The sequence below is a fragment of the Camellia sinensis genome, chromosome 8 (genome assembly GCF_055761805.1).
Source record: "Camellia sinensis isolate YWXY chromosome 8, ASM5576180v1, whole genome shotgun sequence".
In the NCBI taxonomy this organism is placed as follows: domain Eukaryota; kingdom Viridiplantae; phylum Streptophyta; class Magnoliopsida; order Ericales; family Theaceae; genus Camellia; species Camellia sinensis.
In genome coordinates, this window is record NC_138968.1 from 132,247,491 (window position 1) to 132,264,942 (window position 17,452).

At 39.8% G+C, this 17,452-nt stretch overlaps 1 pseudogene across 1 annotated transcript in view; it reads right to left on the reverse strand.

The window, feature by feature from the left end:
- Positions 1-17,452, reverse strand: part of LOC114287145 (zinc finger BED domain-containing protein RICESLEEPER 1-like) — a 32,894-nt pseudogene that overhangs the window by 4,206 nt on the left and 11,236 nt on the right. The window contains exon 3 of the transcript XR_014338228.1: positions 9,244-9,607. The product of XR_014338228.1 is annotated as a zinc finger BED domain-containing protein RICESLEEPER 1-like (transcript). The remainder of the gene's footprint in view (positions 1-9,243; positions 9,608-17,452) is intronic.

Sequence of the window (17,452 nt, forward strand, 5' to 3'; positions counted from 1 at the left end):
ATTGGCATAATAGATTAAGCCCGAACAACCTGCCACAAAAAGATAAGAATCCGGTGGTGGTTCGTCCACCCGGGGGCACTCCGACGATCAAGTCAGTAATCAATGCCTCTCAAAGATAACAAATAGTGCTTAACTCACTACACAGAACATAAAAAGAATACCTTAGACCCATGGGGGTGCCTCACTTTTATAGTGGTCAGTGTCCAACTTCCCCTAGAAGTCTTACTTCATGGGACTCTATCCTTTACAAGGATAACATCTATCACAACTCACACTATTCAGATTAAGATGAACTTTCTCAAGAGTCTCATCTCTATCCAAATAGGTAGTTTGATGTCATCTAGGACTCTAGTTCTCTATCCAAATATCTCAAATTACGGTATTGTTGCACCATATCTCGGCATCATGGTCCGCCTACGTGGTACCTCGGCTAACAACCTCGGCCACGTGGACTACCCAAAAATATGTCCCTACAACTGCCCCCTAGGTTCTATTACCTTGATGTGATGGAGCATATACATGTACTCCTCCGACCGAGATCGTAACTTGTCGGCGCCAAGAAATAAGGACTCATATGTCCACTCGTCAAGAATCAAGAATCAAGAACTGTCACGACCCAAACCCGGCCCTATGGGTTTAGCACCGGTACCGGCCAGTAATCCGAGATTACCGAAGGCCTGCTTAACAGTAATACAGTAAAACAGAGTACAGGGCCTGGCGGAAGCCAAAACAGTAATTAAACAATGTCCAATGAGCTGTGACAATCTGTATGCAAAAAGACTTTTTATACATATATACATAAACAGTACAGAACAGTATGAACAATATTTACATTCATTTCGATCGGGGACTCAATCCCTATTTACAGTACAGTATAGTGCAGTACAGTGCTATTAGTCTATACAGTTTACAAAACAGGTACAGAGACAGAAGGGGGAATAAAAGACCCCTAAGCCATAGCATGGCAGGCTCGGAACCTCGCAGTGAGGCACATAGGTTGGCTTGACAAAACTGGAGCTTACCCTGACGCTTCTAGCCACGGTCTGGTGCCTGTACACCTACATATATATATGAGCAGTGAGCTAAAGCCCAGTGAATAACACAATGCGTAAAGGGGTTAAGAATGAATGTCCTTACAGTAATGAAAACAGTTCATTGTTTCAATATATCAGTCATTCAGTCATATGTGGTACATCCCTTAGCATAGCAGTACAGTAAACAGTAGGTCTTAAAAAGACCGAACAGTAAATGATGGCCATCAGTCAGTAAACAGTAGTGGTTCCAACGAGGGAACCGACAGAGATCTCTGTAACAGTAACAGTAAACAGTAGGTGCTAAGGATGCCACAATACAGTTCAGAATATAGGACATACATTCAATCAGTTAACAGTAATCAGTTCAGAAAGCAGTACAGTTCAATTGTTCAAAAGATAATCATTTTTGAACATATCTTTACACAGATGTTACTCACAGAGTTCTAGGCTACAGTAAGCTAGAGCATCTCCTCGGAAAGCCAACCCTACACAGTTAACAGATTGAACACACACTAAGTTACACAGTTGGGAAAGATAATAACTTAATCCCTAATTTGTCTCGGTGTGTTCTACATCTATATCCTCAATAAGATGTCTTAAACTAGGCCTAAGAATGCCTAGAATGGGATGAGGATGCAAAGATGTGATCAGAAAATAGTTTTAGAATTTTCAGAAAAACAGAGTCCCGCTCGAGCTCAGGTTTCCCCGCTCGAGCGGACATGCAACAAAGGTACACGCTCGAGCATAAAATCCACCACTCGAGCGTACTGTAAAAGTACTGGATGGGTGAAATCTCCGCTCGACGGACGCTCGACGCCCGCTCGAGCGTGAGACACATGCCTCCGCTCGAGCGTCCAATCCTCCGCTCGAGCAGACTGTAAAGCAGTGCAAAGATACAGGATGCTCGGATTCCCCGCTCGAGCGCCACTTTCCCCGCTCGAGCGAGAGTGCAAAATCTGGAAAACCCAGATTGCACCTTCAAGCCAAAAACCAAGTTTAAATACGTCAAAACCGATCCTCTTGGGCTGAATTTCCAGAAAATGCTTGTAAACATGTAGAATGACATGATTCAAAACTCAATTTGAGAAATCAAAGCCCAAGGGTGTTTAATTCAAACTCACTTTCAAACCAATTTTCATGAACATGGAGAACATGCAAACATGCATGAATTCAAACCAATTTCAAAGCTTCAAAACATGCTCTAGAGAGCTCATTCTTTTCAAAACAAGATGAAAACATGGTCTACTCTCAAAACATGGACATGCATGTGACAATTTGCCATGAAAACAACTTAAAATCCAACAATACCAACATGCATGCATGAATTAAGCTATAATTCAACATTTTTGGACCAAATCATGACTTAGTTCTACAATGAAGCATGAATCATGCAAGAACCAACTTAAATACAACAATGAGAAGATGAGTTTCCTACCTTAGTCTTGTATTCAAGGTTTAGGAGCTCAATTATGAAATCAATCTTCAATTCTTCAAGCAATTCTACAAGTGAACTCAATTCTCTCACTTCCCCTCTCTCTATGGCCGGTTGTGTGCAAGAAATGGGAGAAGAAATGTTTTGTTTCAATGTGTACACAAGGTCAAGCCTAAAACAAGGTTTGGTGTAGTGGCCCACTCAAGGACAAAGTTGTAGTTAAGTCAAACTATGCAATTAACCCAATATTTAATCTAATATAATCATACCTAATCAGTTTTCAGATAAATATACCATAAAATCACATAAATTACGATGATCATAAAACACTAATCGGTTTCCGGTTCGGCCGCCGATAAGGCCTTCAATTTGCAATTTCACCATAAAAAATGAACAGATAATCAAACAGTCAAACAGATAAAATTATAATTAAACAGATATACTCAGTCAATTCGGTTTCAATTTTAGTCAGTCAGTTCAGTAGTTTATTCAATTCAATTATCAGTCATAATCAGTTTCAGTTTAACGGTAATAAGTGGTCAATCGGTAAACAGTGACGAGGGTTATTACAAGAACCAACATGTTCTATCTCATCCAAGTCCAACATCTCAACAAAGATCACATTACTAGCAGAGATCATGACTTGCTAGTTCAAGAACATCAAGATCCTAGTATCATCTCATCAGAAACCAAAAATAAACAAGTTCTGCCCCCATCCAATTTCAACATCTCAACCGAGATCAATATCTCAACTAAGATCGCACTTCTCAATCAAGATCATTATCAGATTGGAGCATACCAATCACGTCCCATTGTGTTGCGTCAGTTCTACCCCCCGCTGCTTGATGTCAGTGCGGGCACGTCGGGAATCGAAATCATAACTTTTTGCCATCTTTTTCCAATTCTAGCAAAACCTTTTCATTTTCTCATTTTGTGTCTACTTGTGCCTTTAGACTTTCTTTCTCTTGGCCTCTGCAAACCATCATCGCTGTTCTTGAAGCATTCATTCCTATTACAACTCTGGTCATCACTTCTGGCGTGCACTCAGCAGTTCTGTTCCAATCATAACGCTGTTTGACTCCGGCGAATCCCTTTCCGGCATTTACTTCCTCGGCTTCACTTTGTAAGTCCTTAATTTCTTTTATTTTAACTTCAGTTCTCCACTATTTTCAAATATATTCCTTCTGTGGATTGTTACACATCACACACGGTATCTGTATCTGCATCTACATTGCCATCTTGTATTCATATTCGAATCTCATTGTTCTACATGCCTTCGCTTGCTTTGACTCATATTTTGTCCTTCATGTTCTTGAGCCCATCTTCACATTTTTTCTATATTTGACACATATCTTCTAGCACACTGTCATCGAATTTTATCAATTTTGTTCATTTCCTGAATCTATCAATGCTCTATTTTTCTCGTGTTCTTGAGTCTTTGATCACTGTTTCACGTTTTTTAGACCTGTTTCTTCTGTCTGTTCTTGCTTGTTAGTAGATTATTGCCTCTGAATCCAGTACATTTGCATAGACGTAGGTTTGGGATTTGCTAAAATCCACACTTAGGAAAACTAAAACAAATTTTGCCCCCAAACCTTCCTCAAAACCTTAAAACTGATAACCCAACAGTCCTTAGGGTTTTGCTGAGGTCTTTAACCCACATAGTCCAACTTTCCTTGCCAAATTCACCCTAGCCGAGGTCATGGGGATGTTCAAATGGAGGGTAAACTTCTCCAATAAACTAGAACACTTCCGTCAGGAATTCTTCATTCCAGCCGACGTTCATCTAAGGTTGGCTGGGGAGGAGGATTCCATGATGCCTGGAGAGACATATATGCCCTTTCCCTATAGTATCTATCATTTGAGGGTGGAGTCAGATTCCATCTTGATATCTTGTTTTGCTTTGGGCCGAGGTGCCTTCTTTTGTATCTGAACAAGTTGTCTTTTTTAATGTAAGTCCTCTTTTTGACTAAGTGTTCAATCTCTGTTTTTACTGTCTTGTATGATTCCATACTTTGAATATTTTTGTACTTCTCCCTAGTATACTTTAACTGTGTAATCACTTCGGGTTAGAACACATCTGACACGTACCACCTCGGATCCACTTTATCTTGGGTACACCCTTAGTTGGCCACCTCGGACCAACTTACCTCGGAGTTCACCTTTTACTGTGATCTCGGCCAACGTACATTTTATAAAAATTCTTTAAACAACATTCAACAAGTATTGTTTCCTTACTTGTACTTACTACCTTTCAATATTTCCAAGTTTGACGAACTGGTTGGTGATCTCAGATAACCAACAACTCGAGTGTCCCCTCATTTGGATACCTCGGCTGACTCCAACTTGTAAAAAATTTCAACAAGTGTTAAACCTATTCTTTATTCCTGCTTCCTGCCCCTAATGTGAACCCAAGTGTCACTTATGTTCACGTTAAGCATGCATCTTCAATTTCGCCGCAGTCTGATTTAAACAAAGACTAGCCGAGGTGTTCAACCTTGGCTTCTCTAAAGCAAACTTAGTTCCATTTTGAGTTTAACTCTGCCGACATGGCAAGTCTAGGTGAATTCAACATAGTTCAACTCTATTATATGCAAGTATAATTCAACTGCCATATAAAAAGTCTAAGTTACTTGTCATGTTTCATTCAGAAATATTGTCAACTTGGTTCAACTCTATTATATAGAAGTATAATTCAACTCTATTATATAATAAGTCTAAGTTTCTCGTCATGTTTCATTCAGAAATATCGCCAACTTAGTTCAACTATATTATATGCAAGTATAATTCAACTCTGTCATATAATAAGTCTAAGTTTCTCGTCATGTTTCATTTAGAAAAATCGCCAACTTAGTTCAACTCTATTATATGCAAGTATAATTCAACTCTATTATATAATAAGTCTAAGTTTTTCGGCATGTTTCATTCAGAAACATCGCTAACTTAGTTCAACTATATTATGGCCCCATTTGGTGTAGCTGTTAAAACAACTTATAGGTTATAGCTTAACAGATTATAGATTATGACTTTAATCAGAAGTTGTTAATCTGTTTGGTGTAGCTGTTGGATTATAGATTTAAGTTGTTGAATAGTATTTGTTAAATAAGCCGTGAAATATCTTTTTCAATTAATTTTTATTTTTTGTTATTTACTACTTGTCTACATTTCTCATAAAAAAAAATAATAATCTATAGTCCATTTGGGTCTTTTTTTATTTTTTAAAAAATAAAAAATAGAAAAATCTAAGAGTATAACCATAAATTAACATGTCCACAGCAGAAGCTGATAATCAGAAGTAAGGGGTGAGCAATTTCTCAGAATCAGCTTTTTTGAGTTAAAATAAGCTGTTAGAATCAGAAGCTATTTGAAATAAGTTTAACCAAACAGTTTAAAATAACTTTTTCAAAGCTAAAAGCTATAAGTTAGCTTTGAAAAGCTGAAACAAACACCCCCTATATGCAAGTATAATTCAACTCTGCCATATAATAAGTCTAAGTTTCTCGTCATGTTTCATTTAGAAACATCGCCAACTTAGTTCAACTCTATTATATGCAAGTATAATTCAACTCTGCCATATAATAAGTCTAAGTTTCTCGTCATGTTTAATTCAAAAACATCGCCAACTTAGTTTAACTCTATTATATGCAAGTATAATTCAACTCTGCCATATAATAAGTCTAAGTTTCTCGTCATGTTTCATTTTGAAACATCGCCAACTTAGTTCAACTCTATTATATGCAAGTATAATTCAACTCTACCATATAATAAGTCTAAGTTTTCTCGTCATGTTTCATTTAGAAACATCGGCAACTTAGTTCGACTCTATTATATGCAATTATAATTCAACTCTATTATATAATAAGTCTAAGTTTCTCGTCATATTTCATTCAGAAACATCGCCAACTTAGTTCAACTATATTATATGCAAATATAATTCAACTTTGCCATATTATAAGTCTAAGTTTCTTGTCATGTTTCATTTAGAAACATCGCTAACTTAGTTCAACTTTATTATATGCAAGTATAATTCAACTCTGCCATACAATAAGTCTAAGTTTTCTCGTTATGTTTCATTCAGAAACATCGCCAACTTAGTTCAACTCTATTATATGCAAGTATAATTCAACTCTTCCATATAATAAATCTAAGTTACTCGTCATGTTTCATTTAGAAACATCGCCAACTTAGTTCAACTCTATTATATGCAAGTATAATTCAACTCTGTCATATAATAAGTCTAAATTATTCGTCATGTTTCATTCAGACACATTGTCATGGGACTGGTCGGTCCTATCGCACAAATTTCAAATTCACAAAAATCAAACTAGCACTTTATTTTTACTTCACCCGATATGCCCCATTGCCAGCAACCGAGATGATTTTATTCGGGCCAAGTTTAGCCTCCCTATGATCCTTCTTATTGCCGACAACCTTTCTCAGGATGAGGTCCCTAACCTTGAACTCTCTTGGGCTGACCTTCTTATTGTAAGTCCTAGCAAGTTGTTACTGGTATGCCCCCAGCTGAATTTTTGTTCTCTCGCACGTTACAGGTGAATTTCAATAACATTTTCACATTTTTTTTACATAGGCTTCAACTTCTTTTTGCATGTAAGGACAAAATAATCCCTGCGATATTGCTCTATAGGCAAGGGTTCTGCCCCCTGCATGGCTTCCAAATACTCCTTTATGGATTTTATAGAAAAAGTCTTTAACCTGGGAAGGATGTACATATTGTAATAGAGGTCTAGTTAAAACCCTTCTGTATAGATGGCCTTCTGCCGACAAGCAAAACCTGGATGACTTCAGTCTGAACTTGTGTGCTTTCTTTTTATCTTCAAGGATCTGAGATCTGCTTACTTAGGCTGAGCTCTTCTCTTCTCGGACTTAATCATCTAGTCCGAGATCTTGTTTTTTGGAATCTGGGATCTGCTCACTTTAGGCTGAGCTCTTCTCTTCTCGGACCTAATCATCTAGGCTGAGATCTTGTCTTCTGGAATCTTGGATCTACTCACTCAGGCTGAGTTTTTCTTTTCTCGGACCTAATCATCTAAACCGAGATCTTGTCTTCTAAGATCTGGGATCTGGGATCTGGGATCTGGAATCCGGGATCTGCTCACTTGAGCTGAGCTCTTGTCTTATCGAACCTAATCATCTAGGCCGAGATCATGTCTTCTAGGATCTGGGATCCGGGATCTGAGCTCTTGTCTTCTCGGACCTAATCATCTAGGTCGAGATCGTGTTTTCTAGGATCTGGGATTTGGCATCTGAAATCTGGGATCTGAGCTCTTGTCTTCTCAGACCTAATCATCTAGGCCGAGATCTTGTCTTCTAGGATCTGGGATTCGGGATCTGCTCACTTCGACTGAGCTTTTGTCTTCTCGGACCTAATCATCTAGGCCGAGATCGTGTCTTTTAGGATCTGGGATCTGGGATCTGGAATCTGGGATCTGAGCTCTTGTCTTCTCGGACCTAATCATCTAGGCCGAGATCATGTCTTCTAGGATCTGGGATCTGGAATCCGGGATCTGAGCTCTTGTCTTCTCGGACCTAATCATCTAGGCCGAGATCATGTCTTCTAGGATCTGGGATCCGGGATCTGGAATCTGGGATCTGAGCTCTTGTCTTCTTGGACCTAATCATCTAGGTCGAGATCATGTCTTCTAGGATCTGGGATCCAGGATCTGAGCTCTTGTCTTCTCGGACCTAATCATCTAGGTCGAGATCTTGTCTTCTAGGCTCTGGGATCCGGGATTTGGAATCCGAGATCCACTCACTTAGGTTGAGCTCTTGTCTTCTGGGCACCAGTTTTGGCTATTGGTGTCGGCGTGTCCTGTAATGAGGATGCTGGCCGCATCACTTTGTTTTACATCATGAAGTTGATCACTGTCTATAAATCTGTCAACTTATTCGCCATGTCTTTTAGTTCTTCGTCTCTTCTCTGGCATCTGTCCCTCCGTGCCTCAAGGTCGCTTTCATGGTAGTACTCATCTCGGCTACCCTTTTTGTTCCCTTCTCGGCCTTTGGCGACGTTATTTGCCTCAAGATTCACTTATTATATTCTTCCGTTGCGGTCCCCTCATTCAATGTTAGGATCCACATGCTCCTCCTCCTCGCTATGGATGTCGTCCCTAATTCTCACTTCATGTTTGTTGTTGGCCATCTGTCCTTACTAAGTTCCCACAGGCGGCGCCAAATTGTGGGTGTTGATTTCCAACCACACACAATCAAAGGCGGAACTCAGCTAGAGAGCACCAGCATAATAGATTAAGCCCGAACAACCTGTCACAGAAAGATAGGAATCCGGCAGTGGTTCATCCACCCAGGGGCACTCCGACGATCAAGTCAGTAATCAATATCTCTCAAAGATAACAAATAGTGTTTAACTCACTAGACAGAACATAAAAAGAATACCTTAGACCCATGGGGGTGCCTTACTTTCATAGTGGTCAGTGTCCAACTTCCCCTAAAAGTCTTACTTCATGGGACTCTATCCTTTACAAGGATAACATCTATTACAACTCACACTATTTAGATTAAGATGAACTTTCTCAAGAGTCTCATCTCTATCCAAATAGGTAGTTTGATGTCATCTAGGACTCTAGGACTCTAGTCCTCTATCCAAATATCTCAGATTACGATATTATTGCACCATATCTCGGTGTCATGGTCTGCCCACGTGGTACCTCGGCTAACAACCTCGGCCACGTGGACTATCCAAAAATATGTCCCCACGATATCCCAATCCATTAGACTTGCCATGATGACTTCTGAAAGCATGTCTTCTGTATGAGAAGGATCGACCATTATAAAAATCAAAACTTTCTTCTTTAATTGCCAATCATCATCAATAAAGTGTGCAGTTAAAGATAAGTAATCAACATCTTCCTTAGCAGCCCACATATCAGCAGTAATGCTGATTTTACCAGGTAACTTATCTAGCACCTCATACACCTTCTGTTTCTCTTTATGATAAATTTCAATACAGTCGGTCTCAACCCTATTAAATGTCACTAACTCAAACAAAGGCTGAAGATTTCTAACAAATAGTTGGAATCCAACATGCTCAACCATAGACAAAGGATAACCATGCAAAATAATCATGCAAGCGAGATCGAATCGGCTACGCTTATTATCGAAGTTACTATGTCCAACATTAATGGAGGTCAATGTATATTCAATTGTATCATTGTCAAAGATTTCATGAATGAAGGATAGAGGGTAGAGGCTGGTTCTACGCAAGCGTAGTGGTAAAGGAGGCAGAAATTCAACCCCGGATAATGAGATACATACAATCTTTATGGATAACCTACTAGAATCTATGGATCCAAAAGGGCTGTACAAAGTATTTACCAACTATTGGATTGTAAAGGATGTGTTCATTCCGAATAAAAGAATAAAGTTGACTAGATCAAGGTTTGGCTTTGTACGATATGCTTGTCCAGTGGCAGCGAATATGGCGGTCCAAAAAGCTCATGGAATCTGGTGTGACAACAGAGCTTTGAAAGTAAAAAGAGCATATTTTGTTCAAGGAAATGAGGAAAATCAGAGACCACTAATCGCATTAGTTGGAAGAAGGGCATTGTCAGAACCAGCAGAACCCCAAATATGATACAAAAGGGAAAGTCTTATGCCCAAGCATTGAGTGGACAAGGGCTGGCATCAACTGCGAACATAAATATACATGCTTTCGAGGAAGGTAATGGCTGGCTTTATGACAGTGTGATTGTTCGATTGAAACCTCAACACCTTGCAACAGAGTTTAAAGAGGAACTGAAGAACAGAGGAATGGGAGATGTCCAGATTAGAGATGGTGGTGGCAGAGATATTATGTTAACCTTTGTGTCATGCCCCAAGCCTCGTGACAACGCCACACACTCATCTAAGTGAGCATGCAAGGCTAAGAGTCCAATCAAATAAACCAACAATATAAAATACACAAATTAAATCTTAAATTATGATAATACCAAAATCCATAAATAATAAACCATCCTTGTCATATGAAATTATTCACCAAGTCCATTACTATAATCCACTAACAAATTAGTAACCCAAAGTAAATTAAAATCATAGTCCTACTCTCGGCACTCCCACAAGTAAAAAACCCTGCGCAGCTCTACTCCGAATCTGAAAAAAAATAAAATAAGGGTAAGTTAGGCAGCCGAGCAAATAACCAACCATCACTACTCGCTAGATCAAGTATACAAAAAAAATAAATAGACAATAACCAATAAATATATTTTTACTACAATTCAATAAATAAACAATCATTTTGTAAGATGGTTTCATAGTTGAAAATAAACAGAGTAGCAATACATTCTAGTTGAAAAGACAATGAGATAATTTGTAACAACCCTCATACTATTTACTGATTAAGGACTGATCGATTACCGATAATCAACGATTACTGCTAAACGGAACTGATAACTGACTGATAATCGAACTGAATGAAATACTGAACTGACTGACTGAAATGGAAACCGAATTGATTGAGTATATGTTAGTTAAATTGCATTCTATCTGTTTGCCTGTATGATTATCTGTTCATGCTTATATGTTTAAACTGCTAATTGAAGGCCTTATCGGCGGCCGAATTAGAAACCGATTGATGTTCCGTGACCCTCATAATTAATGTGATTTTATGGTATATTTATCTGAAAACTGATTAGGTATGATTAAATTAGATTAAATTAAGCTAATTAAAGAGTTTGCCATATTTACCATTTTGCCACATGAGTGGCCCACTCAATACACTACTTGAGTCATCTTTGATTCTCATTACACTCACATAACACATTTTCATCAGTCCTTGTGTTGCCTCTAACCGACCTAGAAGAGAGTTAGAGAGAGAGAGAATTGTTCTTGTTGTTTTAGCTTGAGAATCTTGAAGAATTGAAGGAGTTTTTGTACATTTGAGCTTCCCTATCCTAAATACAAGACTAAAGGTAGCTCCATTGTCTTCTTGTTCATGTTTTGAGTTGATTCTTGCATGGTTCATGTTAATTTGTAGAGCTAAGTCCTGATTTGGTTCATTAATGGTGGATTGAAGCTCAATCTTTGCATGCATGTTAGTATTGTTGGATTTTGAGTTGAGTTCATGGCAAAATGTTACATGCATGTTCATGTCTTGAGTGTAGTCCATGATTTCATCATGTTTTGAAAAGAATTGGCTCTTTAGAGCATCAAATCGAAGCTTTGAAATGGTTTGAATTCATGCATGTTTGCATGTTCATCGTGTGCTTGGAAAAAAAATGGTTTAAATTGAGTTTGAATTAAACGCCCTTGGGCTTTGATTTCTTAAAATTGAGCTTTGAAACATGATATTCTATGTGTTTATAAATGTTTTCCAGAAAATGGGCCCAAGAGGATTGGTTTTGATGCTTTTGAGCTTGGTTTTGAACCTGGAGCTCGAATCTGAGATTTCCAGATTTCAGTAGTCCGCTCGAGCGGGGGAAGTGCCGCTCGAGCGGGAAAATCGAGCTTCCAGCATCTTGCACTGTTTTACAGTCCGCTCGAGCGGAGGATTGGGCGCTCGAGCGGAGTCATGTCCCAAGCTCGAGCGGGCGTCGAGCGGGGATTTCACCCATCCAGTACTTTTACAGTACGCTCGAGCGAGAAAGTTTACGCTCGAGCGTGTACCTTTGTTTGCCTGTACGCTCGAGCGGGGAAACCTGCGCTCGAGGGGGACTCTATTTCTCTGAAAATCTTGAAAATGTTTTCTAAGTGTATTTTTGCATCCTCATCCCATCCTAGGCATTCTTAGGCCTAGTTTAAGACATTTAGATGAGGATATCGTTGTAGAACACACCAAGGTAAATTAGGGATTAAGTTATGATATTTCCCAACTGTGTAGCTTAGTGTGTTCAACCTGTGAACTGTGTAGGGTTGGCAACTGGGGAGACACGCTCTAGCATACTGTGGCCCAGAACTCTGTGAGTAACAATTGTGTAAAGATATGTTCAACTGATTATCTTTTGAATACTGAACTGAACTGTTTACTGAACTGGTATTATTTACTGAATGAATGTATGTCCTTTATTTCTGAACTGTACTGTGGCATCCTTAGTACCTACGGTTTACTGTTACTGTTACTGTTACAGAGATCTCTGTCAGTTCCCTCGTGGAACCACTACTGTTTACTGACTGATGGCCATCATTACTGTTCGGTCTTTCAAGACCTACTGTTACTGTTATGCTAATGGATGTACCACATATGACTGTTTACTGTACTGAACGACTGAAATACTGATTGAATTGAACTGTTTTCATTACTGTAAGGACATTCATTCTAAACCCCTTTACGCTTTATGTTATTCACTGGGCTTTAGCTCACTGCTCATATATATATGTAGGTGTACAGGCACCAGATCGGAGCTAGGAGCGTCAGGGTTACTCCAGTTTTGTCAAGCCAGCCATTGCGCCTCACTGCGAGGTTCCGAGTTGCCATGCTATGGCTTGGGGGTGTTTTGGTTGTTTCCCCCACCTGTCTTCTGTACTGTTTTACTGTTCTGTATAGACCGAGTGTTACTGTACTGTTATACAGGGATTAGGTCCCTGTACTGTGTGACTGTAAATTTTGTATAGACCGTACTGTTTTGTACAGACGGAATGTTTTCTGTACTGTTATGTAGGGTTGAGTCCCTAGTTTGAATGGATGTGAATATTGTTCATACTGTTCTGTGCCATTTATGTATGAATGCATGGAAAATCTTTTGCATGCAGACTGTCACAGCTCATTGGACATTGTTTAATTACTGTATTGGCTTCCGCCAGGCCCTGTACTCTGTTTTACTGTATTTCTGTTAAGCAGGCCTTCGGAAATCTCGGATTACTGGCCGGTTACGGTGCTAAACCCATAGGGCCGGGTTTGGGTCGTGACAGAGTGGTATCAGAGCGATACTTACCACGAGTTATACCGCACACACGTGTCCAAATAAGCTATAGGGTGTCCTAGAAAAGTGATTAGGGCATCTCATGAGCATGATAAGTGTGTGGGTACGTTATGACTGAATATCTGCTAATGTGTTAAACTGGTAAACAAATGACTGCTTATGTTTAAAACTGTTATAACTGCTTATAGTGAAATGGACAATGCAAATGAACCTGAATCCTCGTCTACCGAGGCAAGAATGGAAAGAATGGAAAGAATGATAGAACTGATAACCGCTAGACTGGAACAACAACAGAACCAACCGCCCCCACCTCCTCCTCCTCAGGTACAGCCGGAACCTAATGTGAATGTGGATGATGGGGATATTATTGCTCTCACCCATAAATTCAGCAAGATGAAACCGCCATCCTTTCAGGGAGGCCTCGAACCGTTAAAGGCTGAAGCTTGGGTGCTTGAAACAGAAAAATTATTCGAAGTGTTTCCGTGCTCAGAAGCGAACAAAGTACTGTTAGCTACCTTCACCCTACAAGAAGAGGCTAGAAGGTGGTGGATGTTAATCCGTGATACAAATACTGTTACGACTTGGGCTCAGTTCAAGGAGTCCTTCTTTGAAAAGTATTTCCCTCAGTGTGTTAGGGATAGGAAAGTGACTGAATTCGAACAACTGAAACAGGGCACCACGTCTGTTGCCGAATATGAAACCAAATTTACTGAACTTGCTAGATATGCACCACACATGGTGGATACTGAGTATAAGAAGGCCAGAAAATTTGAAGGTGGCCTTAATGTTGCAATTCTTGACCGAATAAATGTCTTGAAACTGCCGACTTTTGTGGGTGTTCTCGACCGGGCATTGATGGCCGAGTCGAACATTGCAGCAGTGAAACAATCTGAAACACCAACCACCGAATGGCATGGAAAAAGGCAGGGTTTTAAATTTAAGAAAGGCAAACACAACCCGTTGAACAAAAATCAAAACACAGGGTCAATGACTACTTCTAGTCAAGGAAATCGTACAATACCGCCCTGTTTTGAATGTGGTAAAAATCATAAGGGAGTTTGTTACAGAATATCTGGAGCCTGTTACAGGTGTGGCAAGGTGGGCCACATGGTTAAAGACTGCCCCTCTGCTCCACAAGCCAGTGGTAAAGTTACACCAAGCGCAGCAACATCAAATGCTCCACCAAAGCCTAACCTTAAAGCTACCGGGAAAGAGCCTGTGAGGCAAGGCCGAGTGTTCGCACTAGTACCGGGAGATGTGCAGAATACCGAGACCGTTGTGTCAGGTATTCTCTCTATTTGTACACAAAATGCATATGTATTAATTGATTCGGGGTCTACGCATTCTTATGTATCGCATGCTTTCTCACGGAAATTGAATAGACCCTTAGAACCTATGAACTATCTGCTAGCCATATCATCACCCATAGGGGGATCTATGATATGTGCTTATATGTACCCCGCATGTGAAATCATTGTTGGGGATATGCATCTGTTTATTAATTTACTGCCATTGAACATTGATCATTTTGACGTAATATTGGGGATGGATTGGTTACAAAAATATCATGCCACTATTGACTGTGTGACCAAGCAAGTTGTTTTCCGTCCACCTGGTTTGCCTGAATTTGTGTTTAATGGGAGTGGAGTAGTACCTCCTCCGTATTTGATTTCGTCAGTGAAAGCTGTTAAATTAATTAGAAAGGGGTGTAAAGGATATCTGTGTTCTGTACTGACTGTGTCTACTGATGATAGTGTTAAAACTGATGTGAATTGCATTCCTATAGTCAGAGAATTTCCAGATGTTTTTCCAGATAATCTTCCAGGAGATTTGACTGACAGGGAGATTGAATTTACTGTTGATGTGATTCCCGGAACACAACCAGTTTCTAAAGCTCCATACCGAATGGCTCCAACTGAATTGAAAGAACTAAAAGTGCAACTGCAAGAACTGCTAGACAAAAAGTTCATCAGACCGAGTACCTCACCATGGGGTGCACCAGTTTTGTTTGTAAAGAAAAAAGATGGCTCACTGAGACTATGCATTGACTACCGTGAACTGAATAAGGTAACTGTAAAGAACAAATACCCATTACCGCGTATTGATGACCTGTTTGATCAGTTACAGGGTGCTAAAGTATTTTCCAAGATTGATCTCAGATCCGGATACCATCAGTTGAAGGTTAAACCGGAAGACATTGATAAAACTGCTTTTAGAACAAGGTATGGACACTATGAATTTTTGGTTATGCCATTCGGAGTCACGAATGCCCCTGCTGCTTTTATGGACCTCATGAAGAGAATTTTTAAACCGTACCTTGATGACTTTATTGTTGTATTTATTGATGACATATTGATTTACTCCAAAAGTATAGAAGAACATGAACATCATCTGAGACTTGCCCTGCAAACCTTAAGAGAACAGAAACTGTATGCTAAACTGTCTAAATGTGAATTTTGGCTTGACCATGTTATGTTTTTGGGGCATGTTGTTAGCAAAAATGGAATTTCTGTTGATTCGCAGAAAATTGAAGCTGTAGTGAACTGGCCTAGACCAACAAATGTGACTGAAGTCCGAAGCTTTTTGGGATTGGCTGGATATTACAGAAGATTTGTCAAGGATTTCTCCAAAATTGCCCTACCACTGACGCAGCTAACACAAAAGGGGACATCATTTGACTGGACTGACCAAAGGGAATCTGCCTTCCAGGAGTTGAAAACTCGATTAGTGACTGCACCAGTTCTTACCTTACCTTCAGGTACGGATGGTTATACTGTATTTAGTGATGCTTCTCATATGGGTCTGGGGTGTGTTTTAATGCAGAATGGGAGAGTTATTGCTTATGCTTCCCGACAGTTGAGGCCACATGAAAAGAACTACCCGACCCATGATCTGGAACTTGCTGCAGTAGTATTTGCACTGAAAATCTGGCGTCACTACCTGTATGGGGTAACATGTGAAGTATATACCGACCACAAGAGTTTGAAATATTTCTTCACACAGAAAGAACTGAACATGAGACAGCGGAGATGGCTAGAACTGATTAAAGATTATGACCTACAGATACTGTACCATCCGGGAAAAGCCAATACCGTTGCCGATGCATTGAGCCGGAAGTCGATTGGAAACTTAGCCTATCTGCTTACAGGACAGAAAGAGTTGCTTTGTGACCTTGAAAAATCTGAAATTGAAATTGTTTTGAGAGAACAAGGTGGAATCTTAGCTGCTATTTCTGCTCAACCGGCGCTGATTGAAGAGATTAAAGAAAAACAGCAACTGGATGATTTCTTGAAGAAGATCATCGAGGGAAGAGAATCCAAACCGAGACCGGGATTCAAATTTGAGAATAATGTACTGAAATTTCAAGAAAGACTGTGTGTACCAAATGATACTGAACTGAAAAGAAGAGTTCTGCAAGAAGGCCACAATTCGAAATTGTCTATCCATCCGGGGAATACGAAAATGTACCAAGATCTGAAACAGAATTTCTGGTGGCCGGGAATGAAGAAAGAAATTGCCGATTTTGTATCCAAATGTCTCCATTGCCAACAGGTCAAAGCTGAACATCAACGACCTGCCGGACTATTGCAACCCTTACCCATACCAGAGTGGAAATGGGAGCATATCACCATGGATTTTATCGTTGGGTTACCTCGCTCCAGAAAAGGTATGGATTCAATTTGGGTTATTGTTGATAGACTGACTAAATCTGCTCACTTCTTACCTGTCAAGACGATTTATAATGCGGACAAATTGGCTGTTATCTATATTGATGAAATTGTTAGACTGCATGGAGTGCCTGTGTCTATTGTTTCTGACAGGGATTCGAAGTTTACATCGAGGTTTTGGCAAAGCCTACAGACTGCATTGGGTACTGAATTGAGGCTGAGTAGTGCCTATCATCCTCAGACAGATGGCCAATCGGAAAGGACCATCCAAACTCTGGAGGATTTACTGAGAATGTGTGTCCTTGATTTTCAGGGAGACTGGGAAAGTCATCTGCCATTAGTTGAATTCGCCTACAACAACAGCTACCATTCGAGTATTGGTATAGCGCCTTTTGAGGCATTGTATGGCAGAAAATGTAGATCTCCGAT